This window comes from Gorilla gorilla, chromosome 10 (assembly GCF_029281585.2).
Source record: "Gorilla gorilla gorilla isolate KB3781 chromosome 10, NHGRI_mGorGor1-v2.1_pri, whole genome shotgun sequence".
Lineage (NCBI taxonomy): Eukaryota > Metazoa > Chordata > Mammalia > Primates > Hominidae > Gorilla > Gorilla gorilla.
The window spans coordinates 135,366,365-135,390,303 of record NC_073234.2 but is presented as its reverse complement, the minus strand read 5'-3'; the positions used below and the strand labels follow the sequence as shown (position 1 = coordinate 135,390,303).

General features: G+C 44.0%; 1 long non-coding RNA gene across 1 annotated transcript in view; it reads right to left on the bottom strand.

Moving 5' to 3' along the window:
• Window positions 1–10,560: 10,560 nt before the first annotated feature.
• The window catches only part of LOC129525887 (uncharacterized), a 35,572-nt gene continuing 22,193 nt past the window's right edge, over window positions 10,561–23,939 (bottom strand). Inside the window, exon 2 of the long non-coding RNA XR_008670427.1 lies at window positions 10,561–10,740. This is a non-coding gene — a long non-coding RNA (uncharacterized lncRNA). The remainder of the gene's footprint in view (window positions 10,741–23,939) is intronic.

The following is a 23,939-nucleotide window of genomic DNA, read 5'->3' as shown; positions in this document are numbered from 1 at the left end:
TAATGAATTTTTATGAACAGTAACTATATGGTCCTAAATGTAAAAAAAACTAGTGAGAAGAATGGCATTATTCTTCATTTTTGTAAACCTCTGTAATGTATGGCTTAACAGTAGAAAAGTGAATTCTTGTATTTGGATATATCTATAATGTATGATATTTTGAAATATATGAAGAAAATTTGGACTCACAAAGATATGTGGTTGGGAAAAGGAGGAATATTTTAGTAGCCTTTTCATTTTGGATATTTTTCTTTGATATTACACCCAAACTTGACAAGTTATAGTTTCTTTCTTTCTCTCTCTCTCTCTCTCTTTCTTTCTTGAGATGGAGTCTCACTCTGTTGCCCAGGCTGGAGTGAGTGCAGTGGCGCAATCTTGGCTCACTGCATCCTCCACCTCCCAGGTCAAGTGATTCTCCTGCCTCAGCCTCCCAAGTAGCTGGGACTACAGGCATGTACCCCCACACTTGGCTAATTTTTGTATTTTTAGTAGAGACGGGGTTTCACTATGTTGGCCAGGCTGGTCTCGAACTCCTGACCTCAGGTGATCAGCCCACCTCAGCCTCCCAAAGTGCTGGGATTACAGGCGTGAGCCACTGCGCCCAGACGACAAGTTGTAGTTTCTTAAAGGTTAGTTGCAATGTGAAATCTAAAACCATGTCAAGGAAATCCCATTGATCTATTTTTCACTTTGAATGGATTTTTTACACATGTATGATTGATTGTATAACAGCATGTATTTTTATTTGGAAAATGTCTAAGTTATGCAGATCTTACAAATATTGTCACATGTCATTACACAATATCAGCCTAATCACATTCATTAATATCACCACCACTGATCTCATCATAAAAGTCTTTAAGTATTGAGAAGTTATTAAGCTTGAGTTTTATCATTAGTAACAAATATTTTGAGTTGTTTTCCTTGAAGTAACAGACTTACTTCATTAATTCTTGAGAAAATGTCTGCCAAATACCCAAATCTGAATACCACAGTTTGTGTCACTCATTCAGGTAAAAACAGTGTTCCGTGAAAAATGTGGCTAGTTAGTTCCCAACTCAAATGGAGGTACAAGTGCTTCACCTCAAGATAACCATCATACTTCAGTACACAGCAGAAGTGCTTTGTGGGTACTTCCCATTTCATCACATGAAATATTAAAAAGATGTGCACTCAAGGGTCTGGACTTAATAGAAGTACTGCTTCGTCAGGGACATTGGTTAATGAAACTAGCTTCTGTTTTTCCTATGAGCACATGAAAGTGAAGATTACCATGTGTACCAGCACAGCTGGGTAACACTGCCTTGACTCATGCTAAGGTATCAGTGGTGTTACCTACCATTGCTTTTGCACCATCAGTGCAAATGTCAACATAATTACAAACAAAAATAGTATTAGACAATTAGCATTATTATGAAATTAGTTTGCTATTGTTAATAACATTAGAATGATAATCCTTACACTTATTATGAAAATAGTTCTTTTCTTGGTAGCCCTCTGAAAGACTCTAGGACCTTTAGGAGCTGGTGCACCACACTCTGGGAACTGCTGATTCAAGTCCATTAGGTCAGCCTTGAGGTAACAGAATGAATATATACCTGCCTATATGGAAATTAGTGCCAGGATTTAAAACTCATTAAAGCCAAGTTATGAAAACCATCAGACTTCTAAGAAGCTTATTAAATTTATTCTTCTTCATGCTAGAACAATAGCAGCTAAAATGCATTTAGCACTGTGCTCCTTAAATCCTTTATGTAACACTCTCTCATTTAATCCTCACAATAACCCTATAATGGTAGTGTGTTACACCAACATATACTAGTACATGATACTATGATGCTAGTGTTTTAGAACTGTCTGTCTCTAATGGACTTGCTCTTAGTTACTCTACTGCACTTCACTTTTTATCACTTATGTATTCCTTTAAAATATATTTGCGTTAGTGTTAGTTTTAGTACCTGGATAGTCTGGTAAACTTGAGTATGAGCACAGTTTACATACTTAACATACTATGGGTGAATTTCCACATAAGTGCTATTACATCACTAACGGCAAAACATGACATTTTTCCTTCTTAGAGATCCTGATATCTACAAATATGACAACACTCATCCGATTTCCCCAAGTTGTTTACTTTTATTAACATCTTGGTCCGTGAAAACTGGAAAGTGTAAAAGACAAAACATGTCTCGAAAATTTGCTTTTGAAAAGCCAAGTGTTGAAGAAACATGAGGAACTGGCAAAATGTGTAATAAAGCTGTTCTATGCTTGATATTTTCATTTAACTATGATGTGTGTGTTTGTGTGCACCAGCAGATCACGCATGTTTTAAGTTGTATATTTTGTCTATGAAATAATCGTGGAAACATACAAGTCTTGGAAATTCATCAAATGTTACCCAAAGCACTTTATATTTTTTAGAGAGGAGTGATCTCAACATTTTGCAGAATGTGGTGTGTATACCCCTGGTGGTTCTCACGTTGGTTTTTAGGGGAGAAATGTTAACATCAGTGGCTGGTGCTCACCGGTGTCAGTCTTCAGCAGAGACCCTGCCCTGCCTGATGTCGGGAAGTTCCTTCTCTGCTACTCAGAAGGTAAATAGAAGCCTCATTTTGTCCCTATATGTATACACAGTGTGAGTTCCCAACTTCCTCTCCTCCAGCTTCTATCCTTTCCTACCAACATCCTTGCCCAACTTTTCCCTTCCAGATGAGAACTCCCCTCTCCCAAGGATTTGCCTAATACCCCAGGTCTAGCTGCCCTGTTACCTCTGCCAGTTATTTTCTGACCACCGTCATTTCCAGCTTCTGACCCATTTTTCCTCCCTTCTGATTAGGCATCTTCAGTCTTTCCCCTTAATGATCATGAACCAGACTTCCTGGGCTGCATCTAGTTCTGCCACTTAGGAGTTGGATGACTTTGGACCTCTATGCCTCAGTTTCTTCATTTATAAAATGGGGATAATGGTAGTACTTACCTGATAAATGTGGTCTTAAGACAGAAAGATTTCAGATACGTACAGCTCTTAAAAATGAAGCCTGACATGCCAGGTGTGGTGGCTCACACCTGTAATCCCAACACTTTCAGAGGCCGAGGTGAGTGAATTGCTTGAGCGCAGGAGTTCAAGACCAGCCTGGGTAACATAACAAAACCCTGTCCCTACAAAAAAAATGAAAAATAAATTAGCCAGGCATGGTGATGTGTGCCTTTCATCTCAGCTACTGGAGAGGCTGAGGTGGGAGGATCACCTGAGCCCAGGAGGTCGAGGCTTTAGTGAGCTATGCACCACTGCACTCCAGCCTGGATGACAGAGCAAGACCCTGTCTCCAATAATAATAATAATAAGAAGAAGAAGTAATACTTACTTAATAAGGTCAGTCTTAAGACAAGAATATTTCAGATATGTTTAAAATGGAGCCTGGCAGGCCAGGTGCAGTGGCTCACTCCTGTAATTTCAGCACTTTGGGAGGCCGAGGCTGGACGATCGCTTGAGGCCAGGAGTTTGAGACCACGTTGAGCAACACAGAGAGATCCTCTGTCTCCCACCTATAGTCTTAGCTACTCCTGAGGCTGAGACATGGAGTTTGAGGATGCAGCGAGGCGGTGAGCTATGATCGCGCCACTGCACGCCAGCCTGGGTCTCAGAGCGAGACCCTGTCTCTAAAAACCAACCAACAAACAAACAATCTGGGCTTTCTGAATTAGATCTGTCATTAACCAGCTGTGCAGCTATGTACAATTGAACAAGGCATTTAATGTGCCTAGGCTTTGGCTTCCTTATCTGTATGGTATGAAGTTGGCCTGGTAATCACCCCTTTATGCTCCAAACCAGTAGTTCTCAACTGGAGGTGATTTTTTTTTTTTAAGATGGCATCTCACTGTGTCACCCAGGCTGGAGTGCAGTGGCATGATCTCGGCTCACTGCAACCTCCAGCTCCTGGGTTCAAGCGATTCTCCTGCCTCAGCCTCTCTAGTAGCTGGGATTACAGGTACGTGCCACCATGCCCAGCTCATTTTTGTATTTTTAGTAGAGACAGGTTTCACCATGTTGGCTAAGCTGGTCTCAAACTGCTGACCTCACGTGATCCGCCTGCCTCGACTTCCCAAAGTGCTGGGATTACAAACATGAGCCACCGTGCTTGGTCTGGGGGTGATTTTGACCTCCTCCTAGGACCCTAGAGATATTGGGCAATGTCTGGAGACATTTTGGGTTGTCATAACTGGGAGGAAGGAGGTGTTATTGGCATCTAATGGATGGAGACTAGAGATGCTGCCAAACATATTTTAATGTCCAGGACAGCCTAGCTGGCCCCAAATGTCAATAGTGCTGAGTTGAGAAACCCTAGTTTAAAATGACAGGCTTCGGGACAGGCGCAGTGGCTTATGCTTGTAATCCCAGCACTTTGGGAGGCTGAGGTGGGCAGATCACTTAAGGTCAGGAGTTTGAGACCAGCCTGGCCAACATGAAAAAACCCCATATCTACTAAAAATACAGAAATTAGCCGGCGTGGTGGTATGCACCTTCAGTCTTAGCTACTTGGGAGGCTGAGGCAGGAGAATCATCTGAACCTGGTAGGTGGAAGTTGGCAGTGAGCCGAGGTTGGGCCACTGCACTCCAGCTTCGGTGACAAAGACTCTGTCTCAAAAAAAAAAAAAAAAAAAAAAAAAAGACAGAATGATAGGCTTTGACCTTGCGTGGTGGCTCACACCTGTAATCCTAGCACTTTGGGAGGTCGAGGTGAGTGGATCACTTAAGCCCAGGAGTTCAAGACCAGCCTGGGCAACATGGCGAAACCCCGTCTCTACAGAAAATCCAAAAATTAGTCAAGCACAGTGGCTCACGCCTATAGTCTCAGCTACTAGGGAGGCTGAGGTAGGAGGATCACGTGAGTATGGGGAGGTTGACGCTGAAGTGAGCTGTGATCACGCTATTGCACTTTAGCCTGGGTGACAGAGCAAGACCCTGTCTCAAATAAATAAAATAAAATAAAATAAAATAAAATAAAATAAAATAAAATAAAATAAAATGACAGTCTTCTACAACTTAACCATGAGGTTTGTTGCCTGAGAAAGATATAAATGGGTTACATGCATGATGGGCTCTGATGCGAGCCCAAGGGTGCTTTGGCTGCTTTTAGGGATTCTCTTCTGGAAAACCAGCCCATAACACAGCCATACCACTCAGGCAAATAAATAACCAAAAAGCTCCTCTGCTTTGAGGCAATTGCTCCCAACATTGACTAAATTGCTTTCTACTCTCCCCTACCCTCTTATAATGATTTGGCTGTCACTGTTGCCCAAACTCATCAGAAATTGACTGCTTTATGCTCAGGTTGGCTATTTTTGGTTCTTCCAATGCCCACATCTAGAAAGATTTGTGGTTTCATTTTCTATGTGCTCATATTTTCCTGCTTCTTTTCAATGATCTTGGCTCTAAACACATTGTTGCTGTGTTTTGCTACATATATCATTCATCTCGAGCTATTTTAAAACATTTCCTAGTTTTATTTCATCTCAAGAATTTGCCAAACATTTGTTATATCTTGTTCCTTCCGCATTACATTCTGGTTTAATCTGTTGGCAGGCAAGTTATTTATACCTATTGATACTGCTCATACTAAAACTGTTTCTTAAGTGAATTTCCTCCCATTAGTGTTCTTTGTCAATTTCAGAGTACACTGATTATGGAAATTGTATATCATCCAGTTTCCAGGATAACTAAAAACTTTTGCTGGTGGGTAGGTAAAATGTCCCGTGAATCTGTTTTCCATGGTTTGTGTTAGCATTGCTACTGCTACACTTCTCACTTTATGTAAAAAGCCTTTATGGATTTCTTGGTGCCTTCCTATGATCAGAGGAATAGTCATCTTCTAAAGGGTCAAAATTTAATCATGTCCTAGAAAATGTAGCTATGTTTGTGTGGGAGGCACATGTGTAGGTGTGGGATATATATGCATATTAAGTGTTCTGGGAAGATAGTTGGTGTAATGCAACTATCTTAATAGTTAATTTTTCCATTAAGTAATGTGTGTATATATATATACACACATTTTATATATTTATACAAATATATATATTTTTTCTTTTCTTTTCTTTTCTTTTTTCTTTTTTTTTTTTGAGATGGAGTCTTATTCTTATTGTTCAGGCTGGAGGGCAGTGGCACAATCTCAGCTCACTGCAACCTCCGCCTCCTGGGTTCAAGCGATTCTCCTGTCTCAGCCTCCCCAGTAGCTGGGATTACGGGCGCCTGCCACCACACCTGGCTAATTTTTGTATTTTTAGTGGAGATGGGGTTTCGCCATGTTGGCCATACTGGTCTCAAACTCCTGACCTCAGGTGATCCACCTGCCTTGGCCTCCCAAAGTGTTGGGATTACAGGCGTGAGCCACTGTGCCTGGCCTTTTTTTTTTTTTTTTTTTTTTTTAGACGGAGTCTTGCTCTGTCACCCAGGCTGGAGTGCAGTGGCATGATCTCGGCTCACTGCAGCCTCTGCCTCCTGGGTTCAAGCAATTCTCCTGCCTCAGCCTCGCGAGTAGCTGGGACTACAGGTGTGTGCCACCACACCTGGCTAATTTTTTGTATTTTTAGTAGAGACAGGGTTTCACCATGTTGGCCAGGTTGGTCTTGATCTCCTGACCTCGTGATCTGCCTGCCTCGGCCTCCCAAAGTGCTGGGATTACAGGTGTGAGCCACCGCGCCTGGCCTATACTTATATTTTTTAGAGACAGGGTCTTGCTCTGTTGCCCAGGCTGGAGTGTAGTAGCATAATCATAGCTCTCTGCAGCTGCGAACTTGTTGGCTCAACCAATCCTCCTGCCTTAGCCTCCCAAGAAGCTAAAACTGCAAGCATGTGCCACCATGCCCAGTTAATTTTAAAATATTTTTCGTAGAGACAGGGTCTCACTATGTTGACCAGGCAGGTCCCAAATGACTGGCTTCAAGCAATCTTCCCACTTTGGCCTCCCAAAGTGCTGGGATTACAGGCATGAGCCACCACACCCAGCCAGCAAAATAATTTTTTAAAGTTTCTAAACTATAAGGAAATCTATTGAATTACATAGTTACCAAGGCAGTTGGCCAGTATTTATTGAGACACAATTGATGGTTGGTGTGCGTTTGGTATTATTATCTCATTATATGAGAATTTCAGGATTTTAGAAAATTTTAGAAAACATGTCAGGCATGGTGGCTCATGCCTGTATCTCAGCACTTTGGGAGGCCAAGGCAGGCAGATCACTTGGGGTCAGGAGTTTGAGACCAGCCTGGTCAACATGGTGAAACTCGTCTTTACAAAAAATACAAAAATTAGCCAAGCGTGGTGGCTCATGACTGTAGTCCCAGCTATTCAGGAGGCTGAGGCAGGAGAATCACTTGAGCCTGGGAGGTGGAGGTTGCAGTGAGCCAAGATCACACCACTGCATTCCTGCCTGGGTGACAGAGTGAGTTTCCATCTCAAAAAAAAAAAAAAAAAAATTTAGAAAACGTGATTCTCATCCTCAAGGAGTATTCCATCAGTGTTTGTGTAAGAGTGTGGGCTGAGCACGGTGGCTCACTTTGGGAGGCCGAGGCAGGCGGATCACGAGGTCAGGAGATTGAGATCATCCTCTCTAACACGGTGAAACCCTGTCTCTACTGAAAATACAAAATATTAGCCGGGCATGGTGGCAGGCTCCTGTAGTCCCAGCTACTCGGGAGGCTGAGGCAGGAGAATTGTTTGAATCCAGGAGGTGGAGGTTGCAGTGAGCCAAGACCATGCCACTGCACTCCAGCCTGGGTGACAGAGCGAGACTGCGTCTCAAAAAAAAAAAAAAAAAAAATGGACATGGCCTCACCAAGGCATGTCCATAATTCACACCACAGGAAATTTAATATAGTGGTTAAGAACATGGTTTCTAGAGTAAGCTCTGGTTTCAAGTCAAGGCTCCCTCAGTTACTAGCCAAAATAACCCTAGGAAAGTTAGTTAACCTTTCTGTGCACTATGTAAGTAAATAATTTTGTCACTAGTGGGTCTTAAGGCCCAGCACAGTTTCTAACATATGATAGGAACTTGATACTTTTTTTTTCGAGATAGAGTCTTACTCTGCCATCTAGGCTGGAGTGCAGTGACACAATCATTTTTCGCTGCAACCTCTGCCTACCAGGCTCAAGCAATGCTCCCACCTCAGCCTCTTGAGTAGCTGGTACTAGAGACAGGCGCCATCACACCCAGCTAATTTTTGTATTTTTAGTAGAGATGGGGTTCACCATGTTTTCCAGGCTTGTAGGAACTTGATACATTTTTATAATGAATGAATAATGTGTCTAAAGCACTTAGTACATTGCTAAGACACAGTCAGAGTTTACTCAATAAGATGTTAAAGACAAAAAACCAACAAAAACTCTTGATCTCAGAATGCCAGATTTGTTACATATTAATATGGTCCACATGGTTTGTGTTAACCTCTATACTCATACAAAACATTTATCGCATAGAGGCTATTATGTGATAAGTTGGAGATTATGTGGGGGAAACAAATATGTATACGCTGTGATCCTTACCCTCAAAATGTTTATAACTTAATAAACAATAGAAAACATAAACCAGAATTAGTTGGCCATGGTGTGCACACCTGTAGTCCCAGCTACTTGGAGGCTGAGGCAGGAGGATCGCTTGAGCCCTGGAGGCAAAGGCTGCAGTGAGTCGAGATCACGCCACTGCACTCCAGAATGAGACCCTGTCTCAAAAAGAAAGAAGAAGAAAAAAAACATAAACAGGACTGGGTGCAATGGTTCGTGCTTGTAATCCCAGCACTTTGGGAGGCTGAGGCAGGAGGATTGCTTGAGCCCAGGAGTTCAAGACCAGCGTGGGCAAGAGGGCGACATCCCATGTCTTATTTATTTATTTATCTCTTTATTTATTTTTTGAGAGAGTCTCACTCTGTCACCCAGGCTGGAGTGCAGTGGTGCAATCTTGGCTCACTTCAAACTCTACTTCCCAAGTTCAAGCCATTCTCTTGCCTCAACCTCCTTAGTAGCTGGGATTACAGGTGCATGCCACTATGCCCAGCTAATTTTTGTATTTTTAGCAGAGACGGAGTTTCACCATGTTGGCCAGGTTGGTCTTGAACTCCTGACCTCAAGTGATCCACCTGCCTTGGCCTTCCGAAGTGCTGGGATTACAGGCGTAAGCCGCCACGCCCGGCCTGTGAAACCCTGTCTCTACCAAAAATACAAAAGTTAGTTGGGCGTGTGGCATGTGCCTGTAAGCTCAGCTATACAGGAGGCTGAGATGGGAGGAATGCTTGAGCCTGGGAGGTGGAGGTTGCCATGAGCTGAGATCGTGTCACTGCAATCCAGCCTGGAAGACAGAGTGAGACCCTTTCTCAAAATAAATAAATAAATAATAAAAAATTCAGAGAAGGGAGACAGTGCTAGATACAATGGGGAGCCACTGGACATGTTGAAACTGTGAGGAAATCTGAATAAATCTGTACTTCAGGAAGACTAACCTGGCACTGGTGTGAAAGATAGATTCAAGGTGAGAGTCAGGAGTTGGGGAGAACAATTACAATACTGCTGGAAGAATCTATATGGAAGTTCTGATGGAATGGAAAACAGAGGTCAGAGATGTTATAAACAAGAGAAATAATTGCTAAATTTGGAGTCTGATCAGCTATTAGAGAGTGAGAATGAAGAAAAAGGAGGGTTCAGAGATGCCTCTGAGGTTACCAATGTGGACAACAAACAGAATGATGGTGTCTTGCCAGAAACAGGAAAACTGGAAAAATAGCAAGAATCAGATAATTAGGCCCTTTGATTTGGCTATGGCCAAGGACCTCTCACCTATATAGGGAAAAAAAGGCAAGCGTGAAATCAATATACACAGCAATAATAAGAGCAAGTTGTTCAGACAGACGCGGTGGCTCATGCCTGTAATCCCAGTGCTTTGAGAAGCTGAGGTGGGAAGATCATTTGAGCCCAGGAGGTTGAGGCTGCAGTGAGCAGAGATTGCACCACTGCACTCCTGCCTGGGTGACAGAATGAGACCCTGTCTCAACAAAACAAAACAAAACAAACAAAAAAAGGGTGAGTTGATGACAAATGTATCAGTGGGATTGAAAATGCAAAGTTCTTCCTCATCCAGCAGAAAGCATCCTAGAGAAAACTACAATTGATGCAGGAGAAGAAATGAGAACACTTGACAGGAGGAGGAAGATCGTCCCGTGTTTGGAAAACCATTGGGGTAGATCTGGCGGTGGGACAGGGAACTGAACAGGGTTCTGTGCCTGTGGATCAAGTGACCATTTCCCCATTTTCCTCAACTCCCATCTACATCAAAGTGCATGGGACTCCTCTTCCTGACAGCCAACTTCTCCCACCCACTCCCTATCTAATAAAGGAAGGGATTATGGAAAGAAGCAGGCCTTCCTGATGGGTTTAGAAAATAATTGCATAGAACAAAGCTATATGCATGTTTTATTATGCATTTGCATTTACAGAAAATCAAAACTTTGAAAAGGCTTATATTCAAGAAGACATATGAAATCACCCAATTAAAAGAAAGATGGCAAAGACTCAAAAACTGATTATAGAATTTAATTTAAGAAAAATCAAGAAATACATCAAAGGTATAAATCTGCATTTCCCTGGGGTCTCTATTCAGTGATTCAGCTTCTTTTTAGTAAGTGGGTCAGAAAACTGCTAATCCTGTAATGATTTTGTTCAACTGCACCCAGCTGGTAGATTTATTTCTTGCAGATCTAAAAAAAACAAGTATGTTAAAATTGTCAAAGTTAATGTCAACCCAATATCCAATTGCTTTGTTTATCAGCCATGAAACTTGATTGAAAGTCTGTTCTCTTAATTGGCAAGTAGTAACAATGTTGTTTGTATTTTTGAGATGCTGTGTTCCGTGTTGCACATTTCTATGGTATAGCTGATACAATGACACCATATAATAGGGAGTCTCAGGCAGGGCGTGGTGGCTGACGCCTGTAATCCCAGGACTTTGGGAGGCCGAGGCGGGTGGATTACGAGGTCAGGAGTTCGACACCAGCCTGGCCAATATGGTGAAACCCCATCTCTACTAAAAATACAAAAATCAGCTGAGTGTGGTGGCGCACGCCTGTAGTCCCTAGTCCCTGGTGCTTGGGAGACTGAGGAAGGAGAATCACTTGAACCCGGGAGGCAGAGGTTGCAGTGAGCTGAGATCGCGCCACTGCACTCCAGCCTGGGTGACAGAATAAACTCCTCCTCAAAAAAAAAAAAAAATAGGGAGTCTCATACTGGATGAAATTCAACAGGACAAACCGGTTGCACTACAATATGAGGGCAAATATAGGAGCCGATGTATTGGCCTTGTGAAAACAGCTCAGGTTTAAAAACAAAAAACAAAAGGCATAAGTCAACATAGAGAAGCTTTTTTTTTTTTTTTCTGAGACGGAGTCTTGCTCTGTCGCCCAGACTGGAGTGCATTGGCCTGATCTCAGCTCACTGCAACCTCTGCCTCCCAGGTTCAGTGATTCTCCTGCCTCAGCCTCCCGAGTAGCTGGGATTACAGGCACGCACCACTATGTCCAGCTAATTTTTTTGTATTTTTGGTAGAGACGGGGTTTCACCATGTTGGCCAGGCTGGTTTTGAACTCCTGACCTCATGATCTGCCTGCCTCGAACTCCCAAAGTGCTGGAATTACAGGTGTGAGCCACCGCGCCTGGCCTTTTTTTTTTCCCCCTTCTTTCTTTCCCTTCCTTCCTTCTGGCCTTTTTTCCCCTTCCCTTCCCTCCCTCCCTCCCTCCCTCCCTCCCTCTCTCTCTCCTTTCCTCCCTTCCTTCATTCCTTTTTTTTTTTTTTTTGAGACGGAGTCTCACTCTGTTGCTCAGGCTGGAGTGCAATGGCGTGATCTCGGCTCACTACAACCTCCGCCTCCTGGGTTCAAGCAGTTCTCCTGCCTCAGCCTCCTGAGTAGCTGGGATTACAGGTGCGTGCCACCACACCCGGCTAATGTTTTTGTGTTTTTAGTAGAGACAGGGTTTCACCATGTTGATCAGGCTGGTCTCGAACTCCTGACCTCGTGATCTGCCTGCCTCGGCCTCCCTAAGTGCTGGGATTACAGGCATGAGCCACTGTGCCCAGCCCCTGTTTTTGTTTTTGAGATGAAGTCTCATTCTGTCACCGAGGCTGGAGTGCAGTGGCACAATCTCGACTCACTGAAGCCTCTGCCTCCCAGGTTCAAGCAATTCTCCTGCCTCAGTCTTCCCAGTAGCTGGGACTATAGGCATGTGCCACCATGCCCAGCTAATTTTTGTATTTTTGGCAGTGATGGTGTTTCACCATGTTGGCCAGGCTTGGTCTTGAACTCCTGAACTCAAGTGATCCACCTGCTCAGCCTCCCAAAGTGTTGGGATTACAGGCATGAGCCACCACACCTGGCCCCATCTTAAACATTTTTAAGTGTAGTTCATTAGTTAGGGATATTCATATTGTTGTGCTACCGTCACCAAAATTCATACACAGAACTCTTTTCATATTGCAAAACTGAAATTCTGGCCGGGCGCGGTGACTCACGCCTGTAATCCCAGCACTTTGGGAAGCTGAGGCGGTCGGATCATCTGAGGTCAGGAGTTCGTGACCAGCCTGGCCAACGTGGTGAAACCCTGTTTCTACTAAAAATACAAAAATTAGCCGGGCGTGGTGGTGTGTGCCTGTAGTCTCAGCTACTCGGGAGTCTGAGGCAGGAGAATCACCTGAACCCAGGAGGCGGAGGTTACAATGAGCTGAGATCATTCCATTGCACTTCAGCCTGGGCAACAAGAGTGAAACTCCATCTCAAAAAAAAAAAAAAAAAAAAGAAGAAACCTGAAATTCTGTCCCCATTAAACAATAACTCCCCTTTTCCTTTTCCCTCCAGCCCTGACAACCACCATTCTACTTTCTGTCTCTAGGAATTTGAGTCTAGGTACTTCAAATATAAGTGGAATTATACAGTATTTGCCCTTTTGTGACTGGCTTATTTCAATTAGCATAATGTCCTAGAGGTTCAACCATATTGCAGCATATGTCAGAATTTCCTTCCTTTTTAAGACTAAATAGTATTCCATTGTATGTGTATATCGTAGTTTGTTTATCAGTTTGTCTGTTGATGAACACTTGGGTTGCTTCTACTTCTTTTTTTTTTTTTTTTTTTTGAGATGGAGTCTCGCTCTGTCACCCAGGCTGGAGTGCAGTGGCGCAATATTGGCTCACTGCAAGCTCCACCTCATGGGTTCACGCCATTCTCCTGCCTCAGCCTCCCGAGTAGCTGGGACTACAGGCACCCACCACCATGCCTGGCTAATTTTTTTGTATTTTTAGTAGAGAGGGGGGTTTCACAGTGTTAGCCAGGATGGTCTCGATCTCCTGACCTCGTGATCCGCCCGCCTTGAGCTCCCAAAGTGCTGGGATTACAGGCATGAGCCACCCGCCCGGCCGCTTCTACGTTTTGACTAGTGTGAACAATACAGCTATGAACGTGGGTGTTCAGATATCTCTTGAGTCCTGCTTTCTATTGGTTTTATACTCAGAAGTAGAATAGCCAGATCATATGGTCATTCTACTTTTTATTTCTTTCTCTTTTGAGACAGGGTCTCACTCTGTCCCTCAGGCTGGACTGCAGTGATGCGATCATATCTCACTACAGCTTCTGCCTCCTGGACTTAAGTGATCCTCCCACCTCAGCCTCCCGAGTGGCTGGGACCACAGGCATGTGCTAGCAAATCAGATTTCATTTTTTTTTTTTTTTTTTGAGATGGAGTCTCACTCTGTTGCCCAGGCTGGAGTGCAGTGGCACACTGCAACCTCCACCTCCCGGGTTCAAGCAATTCTCCTGCCTCAGCCTCCCGAGTAGCTGGGATTACAGGTGCCTGCCATCACACCCGGCTAATTTTTTTGTATTTTCATAGAGACGGGGTTTCACTATGTTGGCTAGGCTGGTCTCGAACTCCTGACCTCATGATCCGCCTTCCTCAGCCTCCCGAAGTGCTGGGATTACAAGCGTGAGCCACCATGCCTGGCCCCAAAATCAGATTTCTAAGACTTTCAGACCATGGCCAGGCACATAACAACTACTATATAAATGTTGAATCTTGTTATTGATGACAAATTCTCCAAGGTATTATTACCTTATGAAATCTCTTAATAGGCAAAGTCTGACCTCATAGAGCACATAGGCAAGCTTCTTTTCTGTTGAAATCTGCATAATTCTCTGTGTGTGTGTGTGTGTGTGTGTGTGTGTGTGTGTGTGTGTGGTGGGGGAACGACAGGGTCTCATCATGTAGCCCAGGGTGGCCTCAAACTCCTGGGCTCAAGCAGTCCTCCTACCTCAGGCTCCCAAGTAGCTGAGACTATGGGCACACCACTATGCCCAGCTTGCACAACTTTTTTTCTTCTTTTAGACAGGGTCTCACTCTGTTGCCCAGGCTGAAGTGCAGTGGCACAAACGTGGCTCACTGCAGCCTCCTGCAGGCTCACTGCAGGACTCAAGCAGTTCTCCTGCCTTGGCCTCCCAAATTGCTGGGATTTATAGGCATAAGCCACTGCACCCGGCCCCAGCTTGCATAACTCTTATTCTCAAAGTATAAATAAAATTGTGAAGGATTCATCTGGGCATGGTGGCTCATGCCTGTAATCCCAACACTTTGGGAGGCCGAGACAGGTGGATCACCTGAGGTTAGGAGTTCGAGACCAGCCTGACCAACACAGCAAAACCCCATCTCTACTGAAAATACAAAAATTAGCTGGGTGTGTGGCGGGCACCTGTAGTCCAGCTACTTGGGAGGCTGAGGCAGGAGAATCGCTTGAACCTGGGAGGCAGAGGTTGCCGTGAGCCGAGATCATGTCACTGCACTCCAGCCTGGGTGACAGAGTGAGACTCTGTCTCAAAAAAAAAAAAAAACATTACAAAAGATTTATTTTGGTTGTCTTCTCACCTCTTCTTTTGGTGCCTCTTCCCCTGCTTCCAAGCACGCTACACCCTCCAGATTTTCTACTATGGTGAGACAAATCACCCCCAACCCCAGGTAGTACCCTAAGATCCGGGCTTCCCACAACCCAGTAGAGTTACTGTTTGAGAAATTTATGATGTCAATAAAGACATTTATGATGTCAATATGAGAAATTTATTGACGTCAATGCAGTCATTACTGATAACGGCTGTGGATTACATATCATATGTTTTAACCTTCCTAGAAATTTATTGTCAACATCCAAAGCAAAGCTCTTAAGTTGTAGAATTTAATTGACTGAGAGAGGCCAAAAGGGACAAAACTTTTAGGTCATACGAGGCCTGTTTGTTGTCACTTTGTCTGTTGTTTTCTCTATTGTCCCTTTTAATAATTCTGGGCCAAGAGTGAGCACGGTGGCTCATGCCTGTAATCCCAGCACTTTGGGAGGCCAAGGAGGGCGGATCACCTGAGGTCAGGAGTTCAAGACCAGCCTGGCCAACATGGTGAAATCCCATCTCTACTAAAAATACAAAAATTAGCCAGGCGTGGTGGTGCATGCCTGTAATCCCAACTACTCGGGAGGCTGAGGCAGGAGAATCACTTGAACCCAGCAGGCAGAGGTTGTAGTGAGCTGAGATCTTGCCACTGCACTCCAGCCTGGGAGACAGAGGGAGACTCCGTCTCAAAAAAAAAAAAAAAGAAAGAAAGAAAAAGAAAAGAAATTATAGGCCAATGACAGAAAGAGAATTTTATGCCATTTTCAGGAGTTTGGATGAGACTGGGGAAATTCTGGGGCTAAATTAGGGGATCAGGCATGGGTGATAACCACTATATAAGATATTTCAGGGCTTGGGGGGCAGAAATAATAACATGAAATGAAGCTGATCAAAGCCTGGGACAGGCACCGACTGAATGAATGAAGCTGATCAAAGCCTGGGACAGGCACTGACTGTTTCTACTGGAGCAAAATCAGGCTTGGCCCAGGGGAACCGAAGCAGGGAGCTGGACTAGTCGCCATTTATTTTGTTACTTTCTAATTATGTGTTAATACATGACACCAAAACCAGCCAATGGTTCAGAGACTCACAAAATATGGCTAAAAATTGCTAAATGGAACTTACAAAGAAAATGTGAGTGAATAGGATTATCTAACCTGAGAGAAGTAATAACATACTCTGTTATTTTATAGAAGGTGGTGATCAATTACTCTTTTCTTTTTTTTTTTTGAGATGAAGCCTTGCTCTGTCGCCCAAACTGGAATGCAGTGGCCCAAGCTCGGCTCACTGCAACCTCCACCTCCTGGGTTCAAGCAATTTGCAGCTAATTTTTTGTATTTTTAGTAGAGACAGGGTTTCACCATGTTGGCCAGGCAGGTCTCGAACTCCTGACCTCCAGTGATCCACCCGCTTCAGCCTCCCAAAGTGCTAGGATTACAGGTGTGAGTCACCGTGCCCAGCCTCAATTACTCTTTAATTGCACTGAAGGATTTTATTAAATATCAAAGAACATTCTCTGAAATGCTGGTTGCCAGACACTAGAATTATTATTTATTTTATTTTATTTATTTTTGAGGCAGGGTCTCACTCTGTCATTCAGGCTGGAGTGCAGTGGCACAATCATGGTTCACCACAGCCTTGACCTCCCGGGCTCAGGTGATCCTCCCACTTCAGCCTCCTAAGAAGCTAGGACTACAGGTGCCCACCACCACGCCTGGCTAATTTTTGTATTTTTTGTAGAGACCAGGTTTCACCATGTTGCCCAGGCTGGTCTTGAACTACTGGGTTCAAGCGATCCACCTACCTTGGCATCCCAGAGTGCTGGGATTACAGGCATGAGCCACTAAGCCCAGTCCAGACACTAGAATTATTTACCGACTTTACAGGCTCTGGGCTGCTTTTAAAAATTGGGGTGGTAGGCTAGAATGTGGTTTAAATAGGATGGTTTGGGTGTGGTTCTGATGAACGTCCAGATTTGAATAAATGATACACAAAGAAGCTTATCATTCTATTATAATTAACCATAAAAGCAGAATTGAATCTGTGATGACTTAAGCTTATCTGCTATATTGGTAATTTACGTCAACCTGTAGTAACAATATTTACAGAAAGTTCTTGCCTTTAATTTAACACTTAGGTTATTACGGTAACTGGGCTTCTTTGAGATGTCTAAAAATAAATCTGGATACTTTGTTTCAGTGAGAGGAAGTTTTGAAAGTGAAAAGTGAAGGATACAATTTTATATCAAAGACAGCTGCAACTTCCATGATAAAAATTACTTTTCTTTTTATACGAATGGAATTTGACTCAAAGGCTAAGATTAAGTCTGCAGGACTCAAGCTAGGTTGTGGAATCTCATTAGACTCTTGTGTAATACAGGTTCCAAATTTGGTGTGACCACAAACTGTTACTATAGGAAACCGACCTTTGACAATTTCCTAAGGAAGGAAGGAGCTTTTTGTTTGTTTGTTTGTTTTTGAGACAGGGTCTCATGCTGTCACCCAGCCTGTAGTAGTACAGTGGTGAGATCACAGCTCACTGCAGCCTCAACCTCCCAGGCTCAAGCGATCATCCCACCTCAGCTTCCGAGTAGCTGGGGCTACAGGTGCGAGGGGAAGCTTTTCTATTTTGAAGCTACCTGGAGAAGAGTGAAGAGTACATTACTTGTATGGGCCTGGGCTGCCAACCTCACTTGCTTTTTGTTCACTTTTCTCCTGAAGTTCTCCATGACTGGTACCCACTTTTGGGTGGTTGCAAATACAGGAATCAAAGGAGAAAGAGCAGAAAAATTCAATGAGGAAATTGTTTGAGTAGGCTGTCAAATCAGCAGCAACTGTCTCAGTAAGCCAGGAAGCTTTTACAAGATCAGAAACTGAGAAACCTAAATTTTTCAACCTGGCGTTTTTTTTTCTTGCTTTTGGTATTTCATTTGTTTATTGGAATATCTTCTTTTGAAAATGACAGATGATCTCACTTTTGCTAAAGGGAATGTTTTAAGTTTGTCGATGGTTAGGCCAATGTTGAAAGGGAGAACTGTGGAGAAAGTCAGAGATGTACTGGGTTTTCTTGTTTGTGTTCTATTATTATTTGCCAATTTCTTTTTCTTACTGAAATGAACCTCAGGCAAATCATCTAAGGTATAGAACCATAATACGAAACTGAGAACAGGTACAGCGGCACATACAATTGCTCTCACAAAAATGGATATCCCAAGAAGATAATTTTACCAAAGTTGGTATCCTACAGCTCACTAAAAATTGAAACCTAACAATGTAACCTTTAGGGTTGACTGATCTTTTCAGAACACATTCTTGACAGGTCCTGCATAATCATCTAGTATCATTACAAATGCTGGTTAAAAATTAGTCTTTTACCAGCCTCAGCAACATGGCAAAACTCTGTCTCTACAAAAAAATAGAAAAAATTAGCCAGGCATGCTGGTATGTACCTGTAGTTCCAGCTACTTTGGGGACTGAGGTGGGAGGACTGCTTGAGCTCAGGAGGTTGAGCCGGCAGTGAGCTGTGTTCGTGCCACTGCACTCCAGCCTGGGCAGCAAAGTGAGACCCTGTCTCACAAAATAAATTTGTTTTTTAGCTGGCTGGCTAAAAAAGCTGGTGGTTCACTGCTGTAATCCCAGCTATTTGGGAGGCTGAGGCAGGAGGATCACCTGAGGCCAGGAGTTTGAGACGATCCTGGGCAACATAATTAGACTCCTCATCTCAAAAAAAAAAAAAAAAGGTAAAAAACAATTATCCGGGAGAACTGCCATGCGCCTGTAGACCCAGCTACTCAGGAGGCTGAGGCAGGAGGATTGCATTACTGCATCCTAGCCTAGATGACAGAGTGACACCCTGTCTCTAAAAAAAATGAGTCTTTTGTGGTATGAAGATCTTTCTGTTATTTATTTTTTAGCCTTCTTCCCAACTACCCATGGTACAATTCTGCTATTTTAGGAAGCATGAATACGATTTTGCCATTAATATATTCAGTATCAATTATCCACTCGCACATAGCTCTGTGTGGGTGAATTTCCGAGTTAAGAATTTCCTTAAGGAAATGAATTCTAAGGTTTTAAGTTTACTTTGATCACTTTCCCATTCCAGCTGGCTACCTGCAGTGAAGTAAAGCTCAAAAGACCTGACACCTCTTTCAACTTTTGGCTTGAGTCATGCCGATTAGGTTTAACCTTAACAAAAACAGAAGAAATAAACCCTGAAGTGTATGTGTTCTTCCAAATTTATAGATCCTAGACCAGAAGCCTGAGTTATTTTTTTAAAATTCATAAGGAGCACACTTTTCATTTTTTTGCTGTTTGAAATCTGACGATGGCTGGGTGCAGTGGCTCACGCCTGTAATCCCAACACTTTGGGAGGCCAAGGCGAGTGGATCACTTGAGGTTAGGAGTTCGAAACCAGCCTGGCCAACATGGTAAAACCCCATCCCCACTAAAAATACAAAACTTAGCCAGGTGTGGTGGTGTGGGCCTGTAGTCCTGGCTACTTGGGAGATTGAGGCAGGAGAATCGCTTGAACCCGGGAGGCGGAGCTTGCAGTGACCGGAGATCATGCCACTGCATTCCAGCCTGGGTGACAGAGCAAGACTCTGTCTCAAAAAAAAAAAAAAAAAAAAAAAGAAAAGAAAAAAATCTAAGGCATTGCTTAGCCTAGGTCTACAACTGGGCAACAAAATGATGTACCATTAGATTCTTGGCAAAATGTTCTTAACTCTGCCCAACCTCCCCACCTAGCGTTTTTCTCTCCCTTGCCAGCTCCTGTTTTTCCCTCATCACTCCAAAGATACCCTCATTGGCTTCAGTATGATTTAGTGAGCTGGTCTGTCTCTTTTAATGTCTTTGTTTTTTTTTCGAGATGGAGTCTCGCTCTGTCACCAGGCTGGAGTGCAGTGGCGCGATCTCGGCTCATTGCAAACTCCGACTCCCAGGTTCGAGCAATTCTCTTGCCTCAGCCTCCTGAGTAGCTGGGATTACAGGCATGTGCCACCACGCCCAGCTAATTTTTGTATTTTTAGGAGAGATGGGGTTTCACCATGTTGGCCATGATGGTCTCGATCTCCTGACCTCGTGGTCTGCCTGCCTCGGCCTCCCACAGGGCTGGGATTACAGGCATGAGCCACCGAGCCTGGCATTTATTTATTTATCTATTTATTTTGAGACAGGGTCTTGCTCTGTTGCCCAGGCTAGAGTGCAGTGGTGCAATCTCAGCTCACTGCAGCCTGAACCTCCTGGGCTCAAGCAATCCTCCCACTTCAGCCTTTCAAGTAGCCGAGACTACAGGCTCATGCCAAAATGCCCAGCTAAGTTTTGTATTTTTTTGTAGAGATGGGGTTTCACTGTGTTGCCCAGACTCATCTTGAACTTCTGGGCTGAAGCGATCCACCAGTCTTGGCCTCCCAAAGTGCTGGGATTACAGGTGCGAGCCACTGTGCCCGGCCTAATGTCTCATTTAATGAGCCTGTCTCTTAGCCTTATTTTCTTTCATCATAAAGGCTGTTTCTCAAAGTCCTGTTTGTGATTAACTAACCTTGGGAGTTGGGATAACAAAAGGTGAAGCAGGTTCCCGCAGCACGTGGGAAATTTCCTTTACGGGTGGTTTCTTTTTCTTTGGTGGAAAAAACAGAAATTATTGGATGGCATATGATTGCTCAAAATTAATTATGAACCAGGTTTTATATTCATCAACCTGACCCAACCACAGTGTTCGCTTTTTCTGTAGAGACACAGTCTTGTTATGTTGTCCAGGCTGGTTTTGGACTCCTGGCCTTAAGTGATCCTTTTGCCTCAGCCTCCCAAATTGCTGGGATTACAGGTGTGAGCCACTGCGCCTAACCCAGAATGTTCTGATTTATCAGACTTGCCTCTCTATGGAGACAGTAGACAGTTCATCCTCACCTCTATCTGGGCCTAAAAGAAATTAAGCCAATGAGAGATAAGCGCATCTTGGATAAAAACATTGTTGATACAGGCATATCCAAAAGAGTTGAAAGCATGACCTGGAAGAGATATATACTCACGTTCATAGCAGCATTATTCACAGTAGCCAAAAGATGGAAGTGACCCAAGTGTCCCTCGATGGATAAGTGGATATACAAAATGGGGAGATATATACGTATATATATATATATATATATATATATATATATATATATATATAAAATATTCCATCTTAAATATAAGGCAAATTTTAACAAGCTACAATGTGGATGAAACTTCATGTCATTATGCAGAGGAAATAAGCCATTCTCAAAAATATTACTATAGCAGGATTCCACTTACACGAGGTATGAAGAGTGGTCAAAATCATAGAGACAGAAAGTAGAATGGCGGTTGCAGGAGTCTGGGGGAAGGGAGAACGGGGAATTCTTGTTAATGGGTGTGGAGTTTCAGATTTGCAAGATGAAAGCACTCTGAAGACTTGCTTCAAAGCAATGTGAATTCACATAACACCACTGAACCGTACACTTACAAATGGTTAAGATGGGCTGGGCATGGTGGCTCACACCTGCAATCCTAGCACTTTGGGAGGTCGAGGTGGAAGGATTGCTTGAGCCCAGGAGTTCAAGACCAGCCTGAGCAACATAGTGAGATCCTGTCTCTACAAAAAATACAAAAATTACCTGGGCGTGGTGGCTTGTGCCTGTAGTCCCAGCTACTTGGGAGGCTGAAGTGGGAGAATTGCTTGAGCCTGGGTGATTGAAGCTGCAAGGAGCTGTGATCATACCACTTCACTCCAGCCTGGGCAATAGGGGGAGACCCTGTCTCAAAAAAGTAAATAAGGCCAGGCGCTGTGGCTCATGCCTGTAATTCCAGCACTTTGGGAGGCCAAGGCGGTTGGATCACTTGAGGTCAGGAGTTCAAGACCAGCCTGGCCAACATGGTGAAACCCCGTTTGGTGAAATTCCAGCTACTCAGGAGGCTGAGGTGGGAGAATCGCTTGAACCTGGGAGTCAGAGGTTGCAGTGAGCCAAGATCATGTCACTGCACCCCAGCCTGGGTGACAGAGCAAGACCTTATCTCAGAAAAAAAGTAAATACATTTTTAAAAATGATTAAGATGGTACATTTTATGTTATGTGTATTTTACCACAATAAAAAAGAAGTCTGGAAAGAGGAGTTGGTGAGGGACAACTCCGATGAGGAGCTGGAGAGGCAAAGAGAGACAAGAATTGAGTCGTGGACACAGATGGGGTTTATTGTGGTTGGCGCCACTCCGATCTCCCCTTTAGGACTGAAGGACTTTTGCCCTAGCCTCTGGGAATGCTGCTGGCAGATGCCACAGTTGCCAGTCTCAGCTGTCAGCCCTTTCTGGAAATTGCCCTTGGCTGAAGAAAGGCATCACACCCAGCATCACATTCAATCTCCCATGGCAGCCTGTATTCAAGGAAAGGCTGATGCAGAGATAATCAAAGCCTGGTCCTCTTGTCCCAGCAGAGACAGCTCTGATAGATGAGCACAGCTTCAAAGCTCCCTGTGGCATCAGCTGAAATCTAGTTGTGATATATCCCAACTTCTCTTTCTGTCCAATCCTGCTTCCTTCACTTCCCCCACAGATGTTGATGCCTAGAATGCTCCCTAAAAAATGTCCTGCATGTTAAGCTCTAGAGATGAGAGTCCGAATCATATCACCAGCTAAGACACTAAAGCCAGCAAAGGTAGTAGCTGAGGCTTGGGGAGGCATCTAGAATGGGTAGTGGAGGAAAGGGAGGATGAGTGTGAATTGCAGCCTTGAGACCGATCGCAGTGGCAAAGGCTGTGGTTCATCCCAGTAATCTTCTTTCTCTGAGTTCTTCCTTAGGAAGAGGGGCCCATAGCTGGGTGCGGTGGCTCATGCCTGTAATCCCAGCACTTAGGGAGGCCGAGGCAGGTGGATCACTTGAGATCAGGAGTTAAGACCAGCCTGGCCAACATGGTGAAACCTCACCTCTACTAAAAACACAAAAATTAGCCGGGCATGGTGGCGTACACCTATAGTTTCAGCTACTCAGGATGCTGAGGCAGGAGAATCGCTTGAACCCGGGAGGCAGAGGTTGCAGTGAGCTGAGATTGTGCTACTGCACTCCAGCCCAGGTGACAGAGGGAGACTGTGTCTCAAAAAAAAAAAAAAAAGGAAGAAGGGCCCACTGGACCCATGGAAGGGAGGGGCTAGTCCCTGAAAGTGTATGGAAACCTGGATCTGTGCACAGCAAGAGGTGGACTCTGGTAGACGCAGACATGGGCTACTCAAATCCTTTAAGGAGGAACTTGCCACCCCGCTGTGGGGAGTGTGGTCAGGAGATGGCCTCCAGCTGGCAGCTCCTTTAGGGTCAGCCTCACTTAAGGTCAGACCCTTCCTAGGGCAGCCTGCATCTGGGCTGAAGGATGAGGGCATATAAAGAGATGGCTAGGCTGTGTGCAGTGGCTCATGCCTGTAATCCCAGCACTTTGGGAGGCCAAGGTGGGAAGATTGCTTGAGCCCAGGAGTTCAGAACCAGCCTGGGCAACATAATGATATCCTGTCACTACAAAAAATTTTAAAAATTAGCCGAGTGTGGAGGTGCACGCCTTAGTCCTAGCTACTCAAGAGGCTGAGGTGGGAGGATTGCTTGAACCCCAGAGTTCAAGGCTGCAGTGATCTGTGATCGTGCCACTGCATGCCAGCTTGGGCAACGGAGTGAAACCCTGTCTCAGAAAAACAAAAAAAGTTTAAAAAAAAAAAAAAGAGAGAGAGAGAGAGATGGCTATCTTGGCCCAGGAGCTTCCTGCTGGGTTGACCAATACTCTGTTAGGCTTGCATTGCAGACTGACTTCTGCCTTTTTCCATTCTTTAAACATCTTGCCCCCCAAACTCCTTCTGAGTGTCTGTGTTCTGAGACCCCAACCTGCAACACAGGACAGATACTTTAGTTGGTTTTTTTTTTTTTTTTGGTTTTGTTTTATTTTGTTTTGCATTACTATCTGAGGAAGCCAAGTTGATATTCTTTTTTTTTTT